At 34.5% G+C, this 8,501-nt stretch overlaps 1 pseudogene across 1 annotated transcript; it reads left to right on the forward strand.

Annotated features, from left to right (window-relative positions):
- The first annotated feature begins 1,578 nt into the window (after positions 1–1,578).
- Positions 1,579–5,261, forward strand: LOC18440989 ((3S,6E)-nerolidol synthase 1-like; annotated as a pseudogene). The gene is made up of 7 exons (XR_016050419.1): positions 1,579–1,727; positions 1,882–2,139; positions 2,233–2,603; positions 2,675–2,893; positions 2,998–3,028; positions 3,971–4,219; positions 4,765–5,261. The product of XR_016050419.1 is annotated as a (3S,6E)-nerolidol synthase 1-like (transcript).
- The last annotated feature ends 3,240 nt before the right edge of the window (positions 5,262–8,501 follow it).

Here is an 8,501-nt window from a genome sequence, read left to right on the forward strand (position 1 = left end):
TACTCTCTCTCATAAGAAAACCTTTACGGGATTAGTTTAAGTAAGGGCTGGGATTCTCACTCATCAAGCGTGCTCACGCTCTCGCTCTCGCTCTCGCTCTCACTGGCATGCGCTCATCTCAAATCATGGTGGTCTATTAGCACGTATTTACTTACCCACATGCAAAACATATGACAACCATGTATTACGAGAAATTTTCTTGAGTTTACAGGATGGGATTTGGAAGATGGTGGGGTAAATCCAATATAGTACTAGCAATTACCTAGCAGGTGTCCTTAACAAGGCTGGCTAGGAGTCAAGGCCACACGATTTTCTATGTGAAAAAGTATACCCTTGATAGTAACCACAAGACCACGAAGAAAAAAAAACTAGGAGATGGGAGTGTTTTAGGTAATTAATCAATTTTTTTTAGTAAAAAAGAATATTTATTAATTAAGTTGGGTATAAAAAATATTGCCTATATCTGATGTGACATCATTATCATGTGATATGACATCACACAAATAAAGCATTAATTATTTTTAACAACTAATAAAATGTCATTAATTTTTTATAAAAATATGTCTTTTATATCTACAGATGACACAAAGTATTACTCCTCAAAAGCTTTTTACATTACAAACCAAGGGTAATGAGTATCAAATAAATGTAGAGTAGGTTAAGTACGTACTGCATGAGAATGAGGAGCCAAACAAAAACCAATAGTTACAAAGACCTACTAGGGTTTTTTCAATATGAAATTTTGAGAATCACATAAGTTATTTGGAAGATCATTCTCCAAAAGAAAATTTGAATTTTGAGTTTTTTAACACTTAAATCCCACCCTCCAAAACATGGATGGCGTCTTTTCAATCTTGAGCCATCACCTGTTGTAAGGGCATAAAGAGAGCCATTTGCAAGTTGTTTTCACTAAAGTTAGTCTAGGCTGTAGAGCTTACATCCCCAAAGAGTTGGCGCCCCAATATAATTCCTAAATTGGATTTTGCCCAAGGGAATAAATGGACAATATACTCTCACGGGAGAAAGAATATTTTGGGAATTGCAAATGTAGTGCAATTACATTCAACAACTATTATAGTACAATATTCCACAATTATTGAACTGAATAATCTTGAAATGTGTGGCAACGGTGTGGCCTGCTTTCTTTTCTTTCTATAGAAGTGAGTCAGTAAAACACTCAAAAGAAGACAACACGTATGATGTGAGATATTCATTTGAATTTTGAAGACAACAATTCATAACGTTTGTGGCAATGTTGTCAAATTTGTTTTGGAGATTTTTTCGGTTTGGTGAAAAAAATGAAACAAGTCGGTGCTTCGGCCCATTTGTGAAAATAATTCGGAATTTTTTTAATTTAATATATATATATATATATAAAACTCAAAATAAAAATTTCAAAAAAATATAAAAATACTATTAAATAGAAATTACTTTGTTTGGGTTGAAAAGGGTAATAAGTCCCACCCCCATTACGGAGGTGCCCTCTTTACCTTTATACGCACACCGTGCAATACTACCGCAATTGTGGCTCCAATTGAACGAAGGCCTCAAATATATGTGGTTCACGCCTTCCCTTTTGAACACGAGGCCAAAGTGATTTTATTTTCAACCACACTTCCTCTCTCGTTCTCTCTATCTCTCTCTCTTGCTCTAAATAGTTAGTGCCGATGAGTATTAGAACCAACTCATTCTCTCCAACATTCATACCTAAGATTAACCCCAAGCAGGTTACACCCTATATATATATATATATTAAATTCGTTCTATGTGTATTTCACTTGTATTAGAATTGTAAGCCACTCTTTTACAGTTGTGCCTTTAAATTTCGTTGAACTCCTCATGATTTTTAAATGTCGTTGAACTCCTCGTGATCCCTCACAGGTAGATTTGGAGACCACTCGGTTTAGAGATTTGAAGAGAAAATTGAAAAAGGTGATAAGTGGAGTCAGTGATGAGCTTGTATGATCCTAATTGACCACATCCAACAGCTTGGCATCGCCTACCACTTTGAAATAGAAATTGAAGCGGCTCTTGGTGGCATTTACAGAGGTTTTTCTGCAAATGGTTCTGATCACAATCTCTTAGTTGCTTCTCTAAAATCTCGATTCCTTAGACAATATGGATATAATGTGTCATCGAGTGAGTGAAACTTTAATCTATATTTTCTGATGTTTGGTGCTGATTTATGGTTTAAATAATTTCTCTAATTGCCACCCCATGTTTATTTCGCAGATGTATTTAACAAATTCAAGGATGGCAATGAGAATTTCAAACCCAGTTTGAGCGAAGATGTTATTGGTATGTTGAACCTCTATGAAGCTTCACACCTTCGAATTCAAGGGGAAGATATCATGGATGAAGCACTAGGATTCTGTGTCAAGCATCTCAGCACAGCATCTCGTAGAACCTAATATCACGAAAATAGTGAGGCACGCCCTCAAGCTTCCATTACACTTCTGAACCCCAAGGTTAGAGACCAGGCATTACATTGAGGTTTACAAATAAGATCCTCAGAGGGACCAAGAGTTATTGGAGTTTGCCCAAAGAGACTTCAATATGGTGCAAGCCATGTATAAGGGAGAGCTGAAAGAGGTCTCATTTAAGTGTCCTCACAAAATTCTTCTCTCTTGTGATATTAAGGACATTTTCTCAGTAGTGTCTTATCTTTCTTTAGGTGGTGGCGGGAGTTGGATATGGAAAAGGAGCTTGCATTTGCTAGAGATCAAATACACCACTGGTTTATGTGGCCTGTTGCAATCGTCCCTGAGCCTCAGTATTCAGAGTGCAGAGTTGATATAACCAAAGCCATTTCCTTCATCTACCTGATAGACGATATCTACGAGATGTACGGATCCATGGATGAACTAGAACTCTTTACCCAAGCAATTACAAGGTATGGGTAGATTTAATGCACAAACACAGATGCAAATTTAATGCCCTAAGCATCACTGAATTTCTAATCTAGAGACGATAATAATTTTTCGGGTGGTATTTAAGGGAAATCCATGGTTTACCCAAGTACATGAAGGTTTGCTATTTAGCTTTGCATGATGTCATACTAGATATTGCTCAAAAGATACACAAGAAACATGGACTCGCTATCACAGACTACCTATGACAAGCGGTAAAAATCATCTATCTTCTTCTAAAGATAGAGTTGCCCTAGCCTAGCATTGGTCCTGATAAGGCTAGCCTAGGCTAGGTCAAAGATGCCCATATCTATGCGTAGACCCTAGTCTAGCCCTCGTGTCAGGCCGGACTAGATATAAAGAAAAAGAAATAAAAAACAAAAATGATGAAAAAAGAAGGTTGAATTGGGTTGAACCAGGCCACCCCTATTGTGGCCTAGTTGTGTTGTTTTTTTTTTTTTTCTTTTCTTTTTTGGTAAATATGCGTAGTTGCCACTTTGGGTTATTTTCAAAAGCATGCAATCACTCTTGAAGGTAATCACAAACTCAAGGTTTCTTTCCACATATCCATCATTTCAATACATGGGGTCTCTATAGATGTTTACAATAAAAAGTACCCATTACCTACATGATTAGATCACTTCAACTACCGATTACAAACAAAGCTACATGATCCGATAACTCTCACAAAATAACTAGCCACTAACACCCACATAGAGAGAGATAACTACCTATGACTCTTAACTACCCTCACATCAACTTAGAAAGAGAGATAAGGACACGGATATGGACCCCACTCTCCTATTATATTGCATTATTCTCGGCAACATCTACTTAGAAAGAGATAAGAAAGACACGGACCTAAACCCATATCTCCTATTATTTTACATCATTTTCATCAGGCTGCCCAGGTCCTCGGGCCACATTTTGTTGCCCTGGCCTTGGGTCTTAGGGTGGGGCGACAACATCCAGCGCATTAGCATCCCTATCTATAGAATTGTGTCACAAAGCATATAAATTTTCTCCCCAGCTAAATTGGAAATTTTGTATTATTATTGCAGTGGACCTCATTATGCGAAGCCTTTTTAGTTGAAGCAAAATGGTACCGATCTGGGCAAGTGCCAAGAGCAAAGAAGTACTTGAAAAATGCAGTGACGAGTACAGGTGTGCATGCTGTCTTGATTCACATGTATTTCCTGATGGGACACAAAGTAACAAGCGAGACTGCTCAACTCATAAGCAATGACCCTCAATTCATTCGCTGCTCAGCAACCATTTTTCGGCTTTGGGATGACTTGTCTACTTCAATGGTATGCACCACATCGACAGCTGTAGACACGTATCCAAATTAAATTAATTTTAATTTTAATTTTAATCTCTCAACATATATATATATATATGAAAAGCAAACTAAGCCAATGAGACCTCACCTAAAATTGTGGTCTCGAAACCAATTTTGGTAACAGAAATCTCCATAATGATTCTAAAATCAAATTTTGACTCCGACAATAAAATTTTAGATTTAAAAAATGGTACACGTCTTGTAGATCTATGAACACTTATTTTTTGGGTGAATGGATAGTTTAGATAATTTGTTACAATATAAATTAATTTAGAACTTGAAATCTAATTTTTTTTTTCTTTTTTTTTCACAACCATAACGTTCAAGCAGAGATGATTGTTGTAAAGATTTTTCAATACTTGAATTACAAATTTCGATGAGCTATGAGGTGAGGTTTTACTTATTTTGATAGGCCCTATCAAACCATTTTCGACCTTAAATTATTGACAGTATATTTGTGGTTTGACAATTATCCCTTATATAACACGAACAACTGGTTATAAAATATGACAGGAGGAAAGAGAGAGAGGGGATGATTCCTCTTACATAGAATCATACATGAAGGAACATGAAGATGAATCAGAAGAGAGTGCTCGAGAACACACTACAAATCTCATTATAATAATGTGGAAGAGACTAATCCATGAGAGTCTCAAGCCAAGCCCCTTTCCACATTCCTTCACCATTTCAGTGTTGAACATCTCTAGAATGGCCCAAATCGTGTGCCAAAATCAAGAGGATTCCACCGTGAAGGATCATATGAAGTCATTGCTCCTGGATCCCATTTCCCTCTCTCTTGACGGATCGGCGACCCCTCCAAATATGCCTTCAACTTTATAAAACTAAATGAAAACTTTCTTCTTCTTCTTTTTTTTTATTTTTTATTTCTTTTTATTTTTTTTTTATTTTTTTATTTTTTTAAGGGTTGTAATGGAGCGTGAGACGTTATATTGGGGTATCCACCATCTTAAGCATCAATGCCCTAACCCCATTTTCTCGTAAATTAAAAATTACTTTGTCATAATTACCATTTGTATTGGTGATTGCACACATATTGGGTTTAAAACCACTCGCATACATGTTGGGTATCATGAAAGAATTTGATAATGAATCAAGGGTTCATTGCCTATTCCAAATACATGAAATCTTTATGGGTCCATTTTGGAAAACTGATATTTTTGAAAGATATATTTCCTCGAAGATGGGCAAATTCCATTTGGATACTATCTAGATACACTTCCACTGCTTGTCTCTTTTTATTTATTTATTTATTTATTTTTGGACAGCTAAGCGGGAAAAGCTTTTCCAACTCATAGTAGAAATGAAACTCAAGACGTCATGTTGTGGTACAGGCCACCTTGATTACCTATTCCTTGAGCTCATTCCTACTTGTCTCAAATAGAATTGAAAAGATATTTTTCTTGAAATTCTTTATAACTTTTATTGTAATTTTTACCAAATTTTAAAGGTAAACTTTTATTGCTATTTGATTATTATAGCACAATTCTTAATAGTTTTCTCCAAAAGGGAAAGAAAACCAGTAAAAAATAAAACACAAAATAAAACTAATTAAAGGAAATCGTAAAATACATTCCCGACATCAATAAACATTGAGGGCAAAGCTGAGTTACCAAGCTTTGTAATGTCCATCAAGCCCAATAATACCTTGACAGATGCGCCCCAGAACCAGAGGAATTAAGGAAAAAAATTTAAAAAAGAAAAGAAAAGAAAATTATTTCAAATAGGGTCCATGAGAATCACAAAGATCCTAGTGCTCCTGATAGAAATTAAATTTCCTTTCTAAGCAAAAAATTAAATTATGAGGATTGATTCTAGGTGTGTTAGATACAACATAAGAGGATGCATAAGAGGTTTGGACCATTCATTCTAATGCACCAAAAATCATCAAATTGATTACTCGGTCGAGCAGGTGAATGGTTTCTAGGTTTATTCTTTTGACCGTTTTGGTCTCTCTCTTCCCCAAAGGAGACACTTTCCCTCACCCATTCTCTCTTTAAAACACTCACCAATCCTCTTATCTGCATGTTCCTTAGAATTCTGCCCACTCCAAAGGTACGTGAGCATTCGGTGCCCCTTTCTAGGAAAATTGTGCATTCAATGATGCTTGAAGCTTCAACGTTATGTGTAATCTCTCAATTTTCCTACATTTCCTATTGTTGTTCACCGTGACATCTTGCCTGCAACCCTATGGAAACATCAGATCTTTAAGGGCTTCGCCATTGATGCAAATGATCACATCACAGGCTCTACTGGGTAAAGGAAAACTTTTTGGAAAGAGGAAGGATATACAGACATATCTTTATTTCTTTCCAACTGTTCAATGATTGAACCTTAAAACCCAAAAGTTTTATTAAATTGCAGCTCCCATAGAGTAGACAAAAAACCTCATTTCCCTGTCCTTGTCTCCTGTGACTCCAAATTTTCGTGATTATAGGAAGAAAAATAGAGAAATTTCTCTCAAAACATCATTGCTTGAGCTCTCACACTCTTCTCGTGCAGTCTCCAAAGGAACCCCTTGAAGGCTTCATCTCACTACAAAAAGTGATGCGCATTCATTTCTTTTACTATTCATTATTCTCACTTCACTTTCTATCAACCAATAATATGAACGTGTGCTCACATGATGCTAAACATTAATAATTGAAACATACTCATTCTTGAAAAGGCATTTTTAAATGGCCAGAAATGATTAGATGAATGAATAAATAAATCATAATTATGCCAATTATAATAATAAATAACTTATTTTATACTGAATTAATACTATTATTTAATTAATGATAATAATAATAGTGACAATAACAATAACAACCAATATAAATTGTACCTAAATCTAAATAAACAGGAAAATATGGAATTTTAAATAACTTTCTTGGATTGACCAGAGTGTAAGGATTCATTTCGGGATTAAGAACTCAACTGTAAAGAGACTGACTGGGGTGCATTCCTTTGAGAGCTTATATATTAAGGAGTAATGCTAATATCTATTTTATATTATAACATCTATTACAATATATATTATCTTTTACTTAATTTTTAGGCTAACCCTAATAATAAGACTAACTTTTTTAGTTGGAACCCTTAAACGAATGTTAATAATTTCATGTTCATATTGAATGCGGGACTTATGGTATTTATGGGTATCTTAATAAGCGGGATAAGAGGGAATAAAGGGTGTCAAAGAGTGCACGTACATGCATTGTAGGTCTTATTAAAATGTTATACATAATGAAATTTGCTGGTACTATAATCGGAGACAATATAGTGATTTTAGCTATACCTATCTTTTCATACCATTAGACATTTATTTAGCGAAGCAACTAATTCTTTTCATGCAATATTTTATAATAGTGCATAAACATTTGATATACTAATTTGAACAATATAAAAGGACGTTATTTTAGTTATAGTTAATTTGGAAAATATCTCTCTTTACACTATTTCGAAGTTTTATTTACCAACTAGCTCAAAGTTTGAAAATATTTCGTAAAACATAAATATCCCACATAAAATATCTTCTAACCCCCTGGACTAGTGTTACTCATTTTGACTGCCACTTTCTAACCCTGACAAAATAAGATCGACAAATGTGTCTAACAATTCTAAACCCCACTCTATAACGACTCTCTCTCTCTCTCTCTCTCTCTCTCTCTCTCTCCATGTGTTTCTTCCCCAAAACCTCTGTCTCTCTCTTGCCCATCTCTCTTTCTGCACTTTTCTTTGAAGAGAGAAATAAAAGAACTCCTTATAAAGAGGCTTAAAAATAAATAGATATAGATGTTTTTCTTATTTTTGTTTGGGTTAAAAAAGGGCTGTCAAAAGTGGTAAAGTTGCTCCTAGATATATTATGTGGGATCTCTTTGTTTCCAGAAATTTTTTGAAACCCTGGGTTTGTTGGGAAATAGAATTTCAAAGTAGGATATATAGAGGTGTTTTTCCAGTTAACTCAATTATGATTATATTCAGTAACACTAAGATAAATAAACTAATAGTGCAAAATATATATTATTATGGTGTATATAAAATAAATATTGTATTATAAAATATTGATGATAATTTTGTTACTATAAGGCATAATCGCTTAATTACTACTTGTTTGAGTGTAAGACGTACCAATCATCTTAGGATGATTCTATTTATTTTGTCAATTATTATAATATTTAGTACAATATTAAAATTGTATTACTAACTATGATAACTACGAATATCATAATAATTAAGAATTAACG

Source organism: Amborella trichopoda, chromosome 2, assembly GCF_054954075.1.
Source record: "Amborella trichopoda isolate Santa Cruz 75 chromosome 2, AtrichopodaSantaCruz75HAP2 v2.0, whole genome shotgun sequence".
Classification (NCBI taxonomy): Eukaryota; Viridiplantae; Streptophyta; class Magnoliopsida; order Amborellales; family Amborellaceae; genus Amborella; species Amborella trichopoda.